Genomic DNA, 9,969 nt, shown 5'->3' with positions numbered 1-9,969 from the left:
GAAATTCTTAGCAGCTCGGACAGAGAGCACTGCAGAGACCTGGGGCCCAAGGAACAGAGAGAACACACACATCTTAGGTGTGGATGCTGCTGAAAAAGGATCCTGTGCTATTCTCAAAGGCTGGCATCCTACGCATGAATATGACGCCTCCTTTTAGGTTCTAGGATAACAGAAAACACTCGTGTTTCCCAACCCTGACATCTATACTATCTTTGGGGAAAAGGTAAGGATTGCAAAAAAACAAAAGAGATCTAAATTTGATTGAATTTTAATCCAACTAAGCCTAAGAAAAATCCAGAAGGGACTGAATTTAATTGGATGGGAAAGAGTTTACTAACATCAGTGGAAATTCAGGTTGCTGATAGGGAAATAAAACTTCATTTTTTCAACCCCAAATTTATGACTGTAAAATTCAGATAAAATTACAAGTAAATAAAGTTATGACTCTAAGCACAAGATCTTAGTTTCTAAACACATTTCCTGATACAAGGCTTTTTTAAAGAAATGATTGATTCAAATATGAGCAGGAAGGCACATGGTGAGTCTGGTCTGGGATATATTGCTTTCCCAGGATCAATGAGATTGTGTCAGAGGACACTGGAACCAAACTGAAGGGCCACCCATAGTTTAAGTATAAAAACTCAAGCGTCGAAGAGAATAATGATTGAAGCTGACTGAAAGATATTCTGTATGTAAAGAAAACCCACAAGTTTATAATGATATTGAAAAAAGAGAAACCAAGAAAAAAGTAATTTATCATCATTTATGGTATTCACTGAATCAGTTCTTTACACTGAAAACTGGCAATTGACGGAGAGAGGTAAGAATGAAAGGAAAGAGACAAGAATCTTTTCAATAAGTATTTATAGCAAATGATCTGAGTTAAACAGGAACCCTCTACTTGATGGACGAATGGTAATTACTCACGTACAAGAAATGACAAAATTGAACATGAGCTATTTTTGAAATCTCTGATGAAATTATTTATTTAAGCAAGGATTATCAATGGCTATTGAAATCATTAGGTAAATTGGCAATTAGAAACAGAATGTCCTTATGGCAGCAAAGTGACCCCATGTGGATTTCCTTCTGGTCACAAGGAGATAAACCTAATTTTACCGTGGGAGACTCAGCGTTCATCACCTTAATCCTGCGACCAAGCTCTAAATCACTAATAGTACATGCAAAGATAATAACTTTCTACTCCATGTGAAGTTCCATGACAATGCAGTCTTACGGGGATAGTTTAGACTTAATCTGGAGAAGGAAATGGCAATCCACTTCAGCACTCTTGCCTGGAAATCCCATGGACAGAGGAGCCTGATAGGCTATAGTCCATGGGGTCGCAAAGAGTCGGACACGACTGAGTGACTTCACTTTCACTTTCAGACTTAATCTAACTGAGCGACTGAACTGAACTGAACTGAACTGAATCAAATCTTTAGCGTCTAATTTCTAGGCTACAGAAAATACAGAGGCTAGAGTAGCACTGCCCTCCCCACATATTTATGTTGCCACATATATTATTTAAAATTGTCTAGTCATCTACTTTAAAAAGTAAAATGAATCAATAAAATTAATTGTAGTGGTTAATACATTTTTAATCCAGCATACCTCAAATACTATCATTTCATATAAGCAATAATAAAAACAATGATAACCAAATAAAAAAATATTAATGAGATCATTTATACTCTTTATTTGTACTATGTCTTCTAAATTTGGTATGGATTGCACTCTAGAGTTCAGACTAACTATATTTCAAGTGCTTATTAGGAGCTGGTGGTCACCATGTAGGACACCACAGGACTAGAAGAAAAAGCTAAACAACACTGAAATTCAGTTCTAGGTGTCAACTTGGCTAGGCTACAGCAGACAGATTTCAGCTAACCACTGATCTAGGCATCACTATGGATGTATTTTATAGATGTGGTTAATGCCTACAATCACTTGACTTTAAGGAAAAGAGATTATCCATGGGATAATGTGGATGGGTTTCATTTAATCAGTTGAAAGGCCTTAAAAGAAAAACTGAGGTTTCCTTGAGGGAGAAGCTCCTGCCTGAGACTATCTAACCTGCCAGCTTGCTCTTCAGATTTCAGACTTGCCAGCCTACATAATACCATAAAACAATTCCTTGTTTCATTCAATTCATATGCTTCATACACGGTTTTCACATGCACACACACATATATATGAAATTTACGTATATAGTCTATTTTTATATATAATCTATGTCTATATATTATAAACCAGATCTAAAAGGTATATTGGAGACAACTGGATATTTTTGAACATGGACTTCTTGAATAATTAAGGAGCTATTGTCAGTTTTACAGGTGAGATAATATAAACTTATCTATGGGGGAAAAACATCAATATTGTCTAGAGATGCCTTTTGAAGTAATAAAGGATTAGACGTCATGATGATGATGGATTATACTCTATTGACTAAATCTTCATGAAGTCATAATGCTTAGTAAAATGAAGAAAATAAATCCAGCCTTTATCCCCATTGACATAAACTACATTATTTTTCAGTCAGTTCAGTTCCGTTGCTCAGTCGTGTCCAACTCTTTGCAACCCCATGGACTGCAGCACACCAGGCCTCCCTGTCCATCACCAGCTCCTGAAGCTTGCTCAAACTCATGTCCATGGAGTCAGTGAAGCCATCCAACCAACTCGTTCTCTGTTGTCCCCTTCATTAGCTTTAGCATAACAAATAATAAATAAATTTTAGCCTAATATTTAACAGAGCTTCACAGCATGATAAATTGTTCTTTAAAAATTAAATGAGAGGGAACCTAAGGGTGCGATGCAGTTTGCTTTCACTAGCTGAGGGACCAGAAGGTATCCTCCTTCCAGAGCATGAAGACCAATGACCAGAGTCACAGGAAGTGATGTGGATGATTCAAAATGTGTTTCCCACTCGGCTCCTATCTCCCCGTGACACTCCAGGACACTATGCCTCAGAATGATGACTTTTTACAATCAGCTATAAAACCAATATTTTGGCTTTTGTGTGGTTTTCTTAAAAGCACAGATGTTACTGGCCAAGTAACAGTGTGTTCTTACCAAAATTCTCCCATACAACTAAAATGACAAGATATTTTTCCTTCCTTTCTGTCATTAAATTGTAATGAAGTGTTGATAGTCTTTGCTGTTATGGATACTGTTATTACCATGGTGATAATCTATACATTCCAAAAGAAGAACAAACCATATCAGCCCAGTGTATAGCATTATTTTATAAAAGGCCTCTGTCAGAAGTGGAGGGTAAGTTTACTTTTCAACATAAAATCTAAATAAATCCTTGTGCACCTACTATGTACTTAGTTGAGTGTAGGATAGAATACTTTCTAATTTGTGCATAAAATAAACTACTCAGTAGTTTGCAAGGCATTCTGCAAAGCTCTTCCACATATGTGATCCTATCAGAACCTCACGGAGACCCAAGTTTGATCCCTGAGTTGGGAAGATCCCACTCCAGTATTCTTGACTGGAGATTTCCATGGACAGAGGAGCCCGGTAGGATACAGTCCATGGGGTCGTGAAGAGCTGGACACGACTGAGTGACTAACACAAAACACACACATACACACAACTCATAGGACTGTACAGAGTTTGTAGGTTAGGTGTTGCTAACTTCATTTTGCAAAGTGGGAACGTGGTAGACACAATTGGGTGCCTGCCTGACATCCGTTCATTCCATCATCCCAACCTCATTGCTAACAAAATCCTCAGTGTGTCCAAGAGAAAACTTGCCCTGCTTCAGTCCAGGCATTCATTCTTGCTGGTCCTGCTGTAGGAGTATGTGCTACAGTTCAGACTCATGTCTCACGAAGTAGAAATCAGCTAGGGCATCTGGGACATCCTTTTGGCTGTACGTGTGTTGGTTTTTGCTTAAAGGAACTGAACTACGGCTGAATCTCTCCTCCACTCTCCCTTCCTGCTTTGTATGTGATTGTGAGGACTGGAACTACCACAGCTATTTTGTGACCAGGAATGAAAAGAAAAAAAAAAATACTGGTTCAACAGCCTATTTTTGGATTTTATTATGTGAGACTATAAACCCTTATTTAAGAGACTAATGAAGATAACTTTTCTATTACCCATAGCTAAATGCATTCCCAACTGAAGTTGAGATAGGTTTAAACAATATTCCCAAGATAACACAAACCATTAGGAACGTGCTGTTGTTGGTGGTTAAGTCTTGTCTGACTCTTTGTGACCGCCACGGACTGCAGCACGCCAGGCTTTCCTGCCCTTCACTATCTCCCGGAGTTTGCTCAAACTCATGTTCATTGAGTCAGTGATGCTATTTATCTCATCCTCTGCTTCCCTCTTCTCCTTTTGTCTTCAATCTTTCACAGCATCAAGATCTTTTCCAAATTGGTGTTGTTTTAAGTCACTAAATTTGTGGAAATTTGTTAAAGCAGCTGGAGGAAACAGCACAAAGGGCTTCTTGCTGTTATTATTAAGGAGAGAGCTTGACCTCTGTTAGACCACAGTCTATTCTGAGTTACATTAACTTGAGAAAAATAAAACTTCAATTTTTAAAATAAAATGTTTTGAGTTCACTTTCCATTCATTCAAGTTTACTTCTCCCACTGGTTTTTTCTCCATCAGTGATATTTTAGTGTTCTTCTAGGTGATTCTCTGGCTGTAGAGTTCAATGAGATGATATCAAACTCTTCTGGGTTTGCTGCGTGTATATGACATTTCTTTTATTAGCTAACCATGGCATATTTTATAGTTATTTGTATATAATTTAAGAGGCCTTGTTTAGAAACCAAAACATGTTTATTCACATTCATGGTTCATTCATACACGTATTAAACTAATGTTTTATTAAGCATCCACCAAAAGTCATAAAGTCAAGCAAAAAGACTTGGACCAAACACTAATAAAAGCAATGCTTGACCCCAGAGGCTTCTGTCATAAGAGAACCATGGCCTCTTCATTTTCATGAGACTATATATTTTCAAGATTGCTGGGAGTAACATGAATAACCTCAGATATGCAGATGACACCACCCTAATGGCAGAAAGCAAAGAGGAGCTAAAGCTTCTTGATGAAGGTGAAACAGGAGAGTGAGAAAGCTGACTTAAAACTCAACACTCAAAAACTAAGATCATGGCATCCGGTCCCATCACTTCATGCAAATAGATGGGGGAAAAATGTCAACAGTGAGAAACCTTTATTTTCTTGGGCTCCAAAGTTACTGCAGATGGTGACTGCTGCCATGAAATTAAAGAGGCTTGCTCCTTGAAAGAAAAGCTATGACCACCCTCAGTTCAGTTCAGTTCAGTCGCTCAGTCATGTCCGACTCTTTGTGACCCCATGAATCACAGCTCGCCAGGCCTCCCTGTCCATCACCAACTCCTGGAGTTCACTCAGACCTACGTCCATCAAGTCGGTGATGCCATCCAGCCATCTCATCCTCTGTCATCCCCTTTTCCTCCTGCCCCCAATCCTTCCCAGCATCAGGGTCTTTTCCAGTGAGTCAACTCTTTACATGAGATGGCCAAAGTACTGACTGGAGTTTCAGCTTTAACACCATTCCTTCCAAAGAAATCCCAGGGTTGACCTCCTTCAGAATGGACTGGTTGTATCTCCTTGTAGTCCAAAGGACTCTCAAGAGTCTTCTCCAACACCACAGTTCAAAAGCATCAATTCTTCGGCGCTCAGCCTTCTTCACAGTCCAACTCTCACATCCATACATGACCACTGGAAAAACCACAGCCTTGACTAGACGGAACTTTGTTGGCAAAGTAATATCTCTGCTTTTTAATATGCTGTCTAGGTTGGTCATAACTTTCTGTCCAAGCAGTAAGCATCTTTTAATTTCATGGCTGCAGTCACCATCTGCAGTGATTTTGGAGCCCCCCAAAATAAAGTCTGACACTCTAGACAGCACATTAAAAAGCAGAGACCTGGGAGCGAGGCACCTGAGCAAGACGGCAGCTGGAGGGCTGCGCACCCTGGGCAGCGGCTTCCTGGGCAGGCCAGTCCCTGCCACCTCCTGCCCCAGCTCTGGAAACTGACATCTCCCAATAACAGACCTCGAAAGGATGGCTGGCTAAAATCCTTGTTTGTCCAGAAAGTTAACCCAAAGAAAGATGCTCACTCTAACCTCCTAGCCAAAAAGGAAACCAGCAGTCTGTACAAATTACAGGTTCACAATGTGACATCGGAACGCCTAGAAGCATACAACAAAATTTGTCAAGAGTTGTTGCCAAAGCTTCATGAAGATAAACATTACCCGTCTGCTTTGGTGGGGACTTGGAACACGTGGTATGCTGAGCAGGATCTAGCTGTTCACCTTAGGAGGTATGAAGGAGGCTATCCAGCCCTCACTGAGGTGATGAATAAACTCAGAAAATCAGGAATTTTGGAATTCCGTAAGGCAAGAAGCAACAGGCCTCTCTTGAGAATCAGCCGCGGGTGGCATTCAGTTTCTGGAATGAGCCCATCCCACAGTCCGGACTGAACATATATGAACTCAGATCCTGCCAGCTCCAACCAGGAACTATGTTTCAATGGGGCAATAACTGGGCTTGCAATCACTGGGCTTGTGCTCTTCGCTTCAGACAGGATGGTAATGAAGCGGTTGGAGGCTTCTTCTCCCAAATTGGGCAGCTCTATATGGTGCACCATCTTTGGGCTTACAAAGATCTTCAGACCAGGGAAGATATACGGAATGCAGCATGGCATAAACATGATTGGGAAGAACTGGTATATTATACAGTCCCGCTTATTCAGGAAATGGAATCCAGAATATGATCCCACAGAAGACCTTGCCCCTCCAGTGAAGCGACGGAATGGAGATGCGCCTACAGAAGTTTATGTGACAAGTGCTTGTCATCAATCAATTTGAACTGTGTGAGAGAGAAACACTGAAGTGTAAACTGCTGTATATAGCTTGTAAGAGACCTCTTTTCTTTAAAATTTACATAATCACAAGACACGAAACTATTACAGTTTGGCAGATTGTGCGCTGTAGTCCTCTGGAACATCCCTAGGTTTATTGAATGTGCTGTATAATTATGATCCACCTCTCCCCACACCCCCAGGAAAAGAGAGCCCAACTGAAAATTGGAGTCATCTCCAAGTAAGAATCTAACCATGGGGGGAAAAAAGTTAGCCATTTCTTTATAAAGAGCAACTTTGTTTTATAATTACAAATTTTTTAGACAAATTTCTTGTATCACGAAGAAATATAAATTTTATCATGTTTCTGTAGCATTTTTTTCTGAATTTCAGACTAGGAGCAAATTATACATGTACTCAATACCTGGAAATGTTTTCACTCTCATTTTTAATGTCAGCATAGTAAACTGTGTCATTATCGAGGGGGAAGTGGTTGATCAGTAATTCAGTCTTCATTTTGTGTATTGTGATGTCTTTATACAGAAGGAAAAGCTGGCTTGAACCTGCGTATCATATGTGACTTTGAAATGAACACCTTGAACAGCACTAATTTTTATTTGTAATATTTTTCTACAACAAAACGAGTAGCACCAGGAAAAGAGGTTTTATTTTGTAAACAGTCATCTGTGACCTGCGTTTTAGTAAGCTCACAGCAGATTCTTTTGAACATCATGAGTAGGGGGAAGGGAGTGTGCCTGTTGAGATTTAAATTGGCATAAAACTGCATACTTTGTCTAGCTCTGATTTTATTTGTTAATAGTGCCAATTTTGTGACTGCAATCATGTGAAAGTCCTGCTGAAATGAAAAATTATATCTGACCCCCAGATCAAATAATTTATGTTAAAATGTAAATAAATCTCATATCAAATGTCAAAAAAAAAAAAAAGCAGAGACATGATTTTGCTGACAAAAGTCCATATAGTCAATACTATGATTTTTCCAGTGGTGAGTTGGACCATAAAGAAAGCTGAGCACCAAAGTACTGATGCTTTCAAACTGTGATGCTGGAGAATACTCTTGAGAGTCCCTTGGACAGCAAGGAGATCAAACCAGTTAATCCTAAAGAAAATCAATTCTGAATATTCATTGGGAGGATGGATGCTGAAGCTGAAGCTCCAATACTTTGGCTACCTGATGCGAACTGACTCACTGGAGAAGACCCTGATACTAGCGAAGATTGAAGGCATGAGGAGAAGGGGGTGAGATGGTTGGGTGGCATCATTGACTCAATGGACATGAGTTTGGGCAAACTCTGGGAGACAGTGAAGGACATGGAAGCCTGGTGTGCTGCAGTCCATGGGGTCACAAAGAGTTGGGCAAGACTGGGCAAATGAACAACAAACAGCAGCAACATATATTTTCAAAAAAGAAGACATGGGAAACACATTTTCTTTTCCATGTTATTTACTTATTTTTTAAAAAAAACAACGCTTTTTACACACACAAATTAATGTGCTATAATTGTGTTCTCCATGCAGTAATGATGGAATTTATAAACTCTGCACTCTCACAGTGCTCTGCAAAACAGTATGGTCCAGCAAGGGCCTCAGGCTTAGGCTTATGATGCACGCAGTCTGGTTCCATTCTGTCAGCACATCTGACTCTTTGTATGTCCTTGTTTGGAGACAAGGTCAACTTTCTAAGTTTGCTGCCCTTTGTGAATATAAGGCCTGGGCCAAATGTCCCTGCCTAACCTCAGTTATTGACTATCAAATTAAAATAAATTGCTCACAGAGTTACCAGTCACATAGTTAACTATACACAAATAGAATTCAAAGTTTCTATTCATACCCATGAACTTAGTTAAAACTACTGGTTGCATCAATTTCCAGGGTACATATACATGTGTTCTTTCTAGGTCCTCCATTCCAAAATATTCCCAGAGGACACTTGCTATTTGATTTTCCGGCACTGCCAGAGATTTAAGACCAAGTCTCAGGAGAGCTCTGACCAAGGAATGCCCAGCCCAGAGATTCAGCAGGGCTCAAGAGACTGGATCCACAGGGCTGAGTCTTTCTCAGATTCCTCCCTTGTCAATAGATGTCTGGTTTATGGCTTTGGGTGTCTTTGAGCTGAAATACTGTTGACAAGAAGAAAAGCATAATTAAAAGACATTTTTGATTTTTAGTTTGTCATAAATTTGAAAGTTAGTAAGCTCCTTCTTTCATATAAAGTATTTTTAGACACAGTTGGCAAACCATATGGATGTATTTCTAGTTCTTTATTTCTAGTAAGGTTTTATTAAAAAAGAAAAACACAGACTAACTAGAGCTTTCAAATTAGTGCATACTTCAATGCTAGCCATTTAGACACTCATAGGATACCTTCAACACTCTCATCTGCCCACATGGAAAGAACATTTTTTTTCTTTCCCTGTAGCACCTTGGAGCCACACCTGCCTGTTTAAAATCAGGCACACAGCAGAGGAAGTGCTGATGAATTTGGTACTGTCTAGACAAGTACACTAATGTGCAGTGTTGGGCTGGTGGTTGTCATGGTAATAAGCAAATAAGCTCTTACAGCTCTGCTAAATAGTGGGTTGTGGATGCTTCCTTTACAATAGGCAATTTTCCCTCCCTTGAAAGGGGCATTGCCAAAAACAATCTGGCTAGCTCTAAGACATGGAATCATGACATTCAGCAGTGTTTCAGGTTGTAAGATAAATGCCACAGTCTAATGTTTCTTGTAAAAGTAGTTCATTTTCTTTGCCATTTGTCAGCATATTAATAAGTTCCTCATTATGTTGCAGAGCCTGAGCCAAAGAAACAACAGAAAATGGACAGGAAATCTAAAGTGTTTTCACCGCTTTGATAAATAATAGCTTTTTAGTTTTTCTCTCATTAGAATTATTCCTTCCTTTCACGCAACCAATACTGTTCAGTCTCTTACTCTGTACTAGTCACTGTGCTAACCTCCAGGCACTCCGATCTGCACAGTGGCTTCTTTTTCTTCCAGGAGCTGAGAGTTTAGCAGGTAACACAGAGAAGCCAAGCATTGCAAGGCGGATTTGGATACATGATTCACATGACACTCTG

The 9,969-nt window shown here is 39.6% G+C and overlaps 1 pseudogene; it reads left to right on the top strand.

The window, feature by feature from the left end:
- The first annotated feature begins 1,005 nt into the window (after positions 1-1,005).
- Positions 1,006-6,815, top strand: LOC138443984 (protein NipSnap homolog 2 pseudogene; annotated as a pseudogene).
- The last annotated feature ends 3,154 nt before the right edge of the window (positions 6,816-9,969 follow it).

The sequence above is a fragment of the Ovis canadensis genome, chromosome 7 (assembly GCF_042477335.2).
Source record: "Ovis canadensis isolate MfBH-ARS-UI-01 breed Bighorn chromosome 7, ARS-UI_OviCan_v2, whole genome shotgun sequence".
NCBI lineage: Eukaryota > Metazoa > Chordata > Mammalia > Artiodactyla > Bovidae > Ovis > Ovis canadensis.
This window is presented reverse-complemented; position numbering and strand designations above follow the sequence as displayed.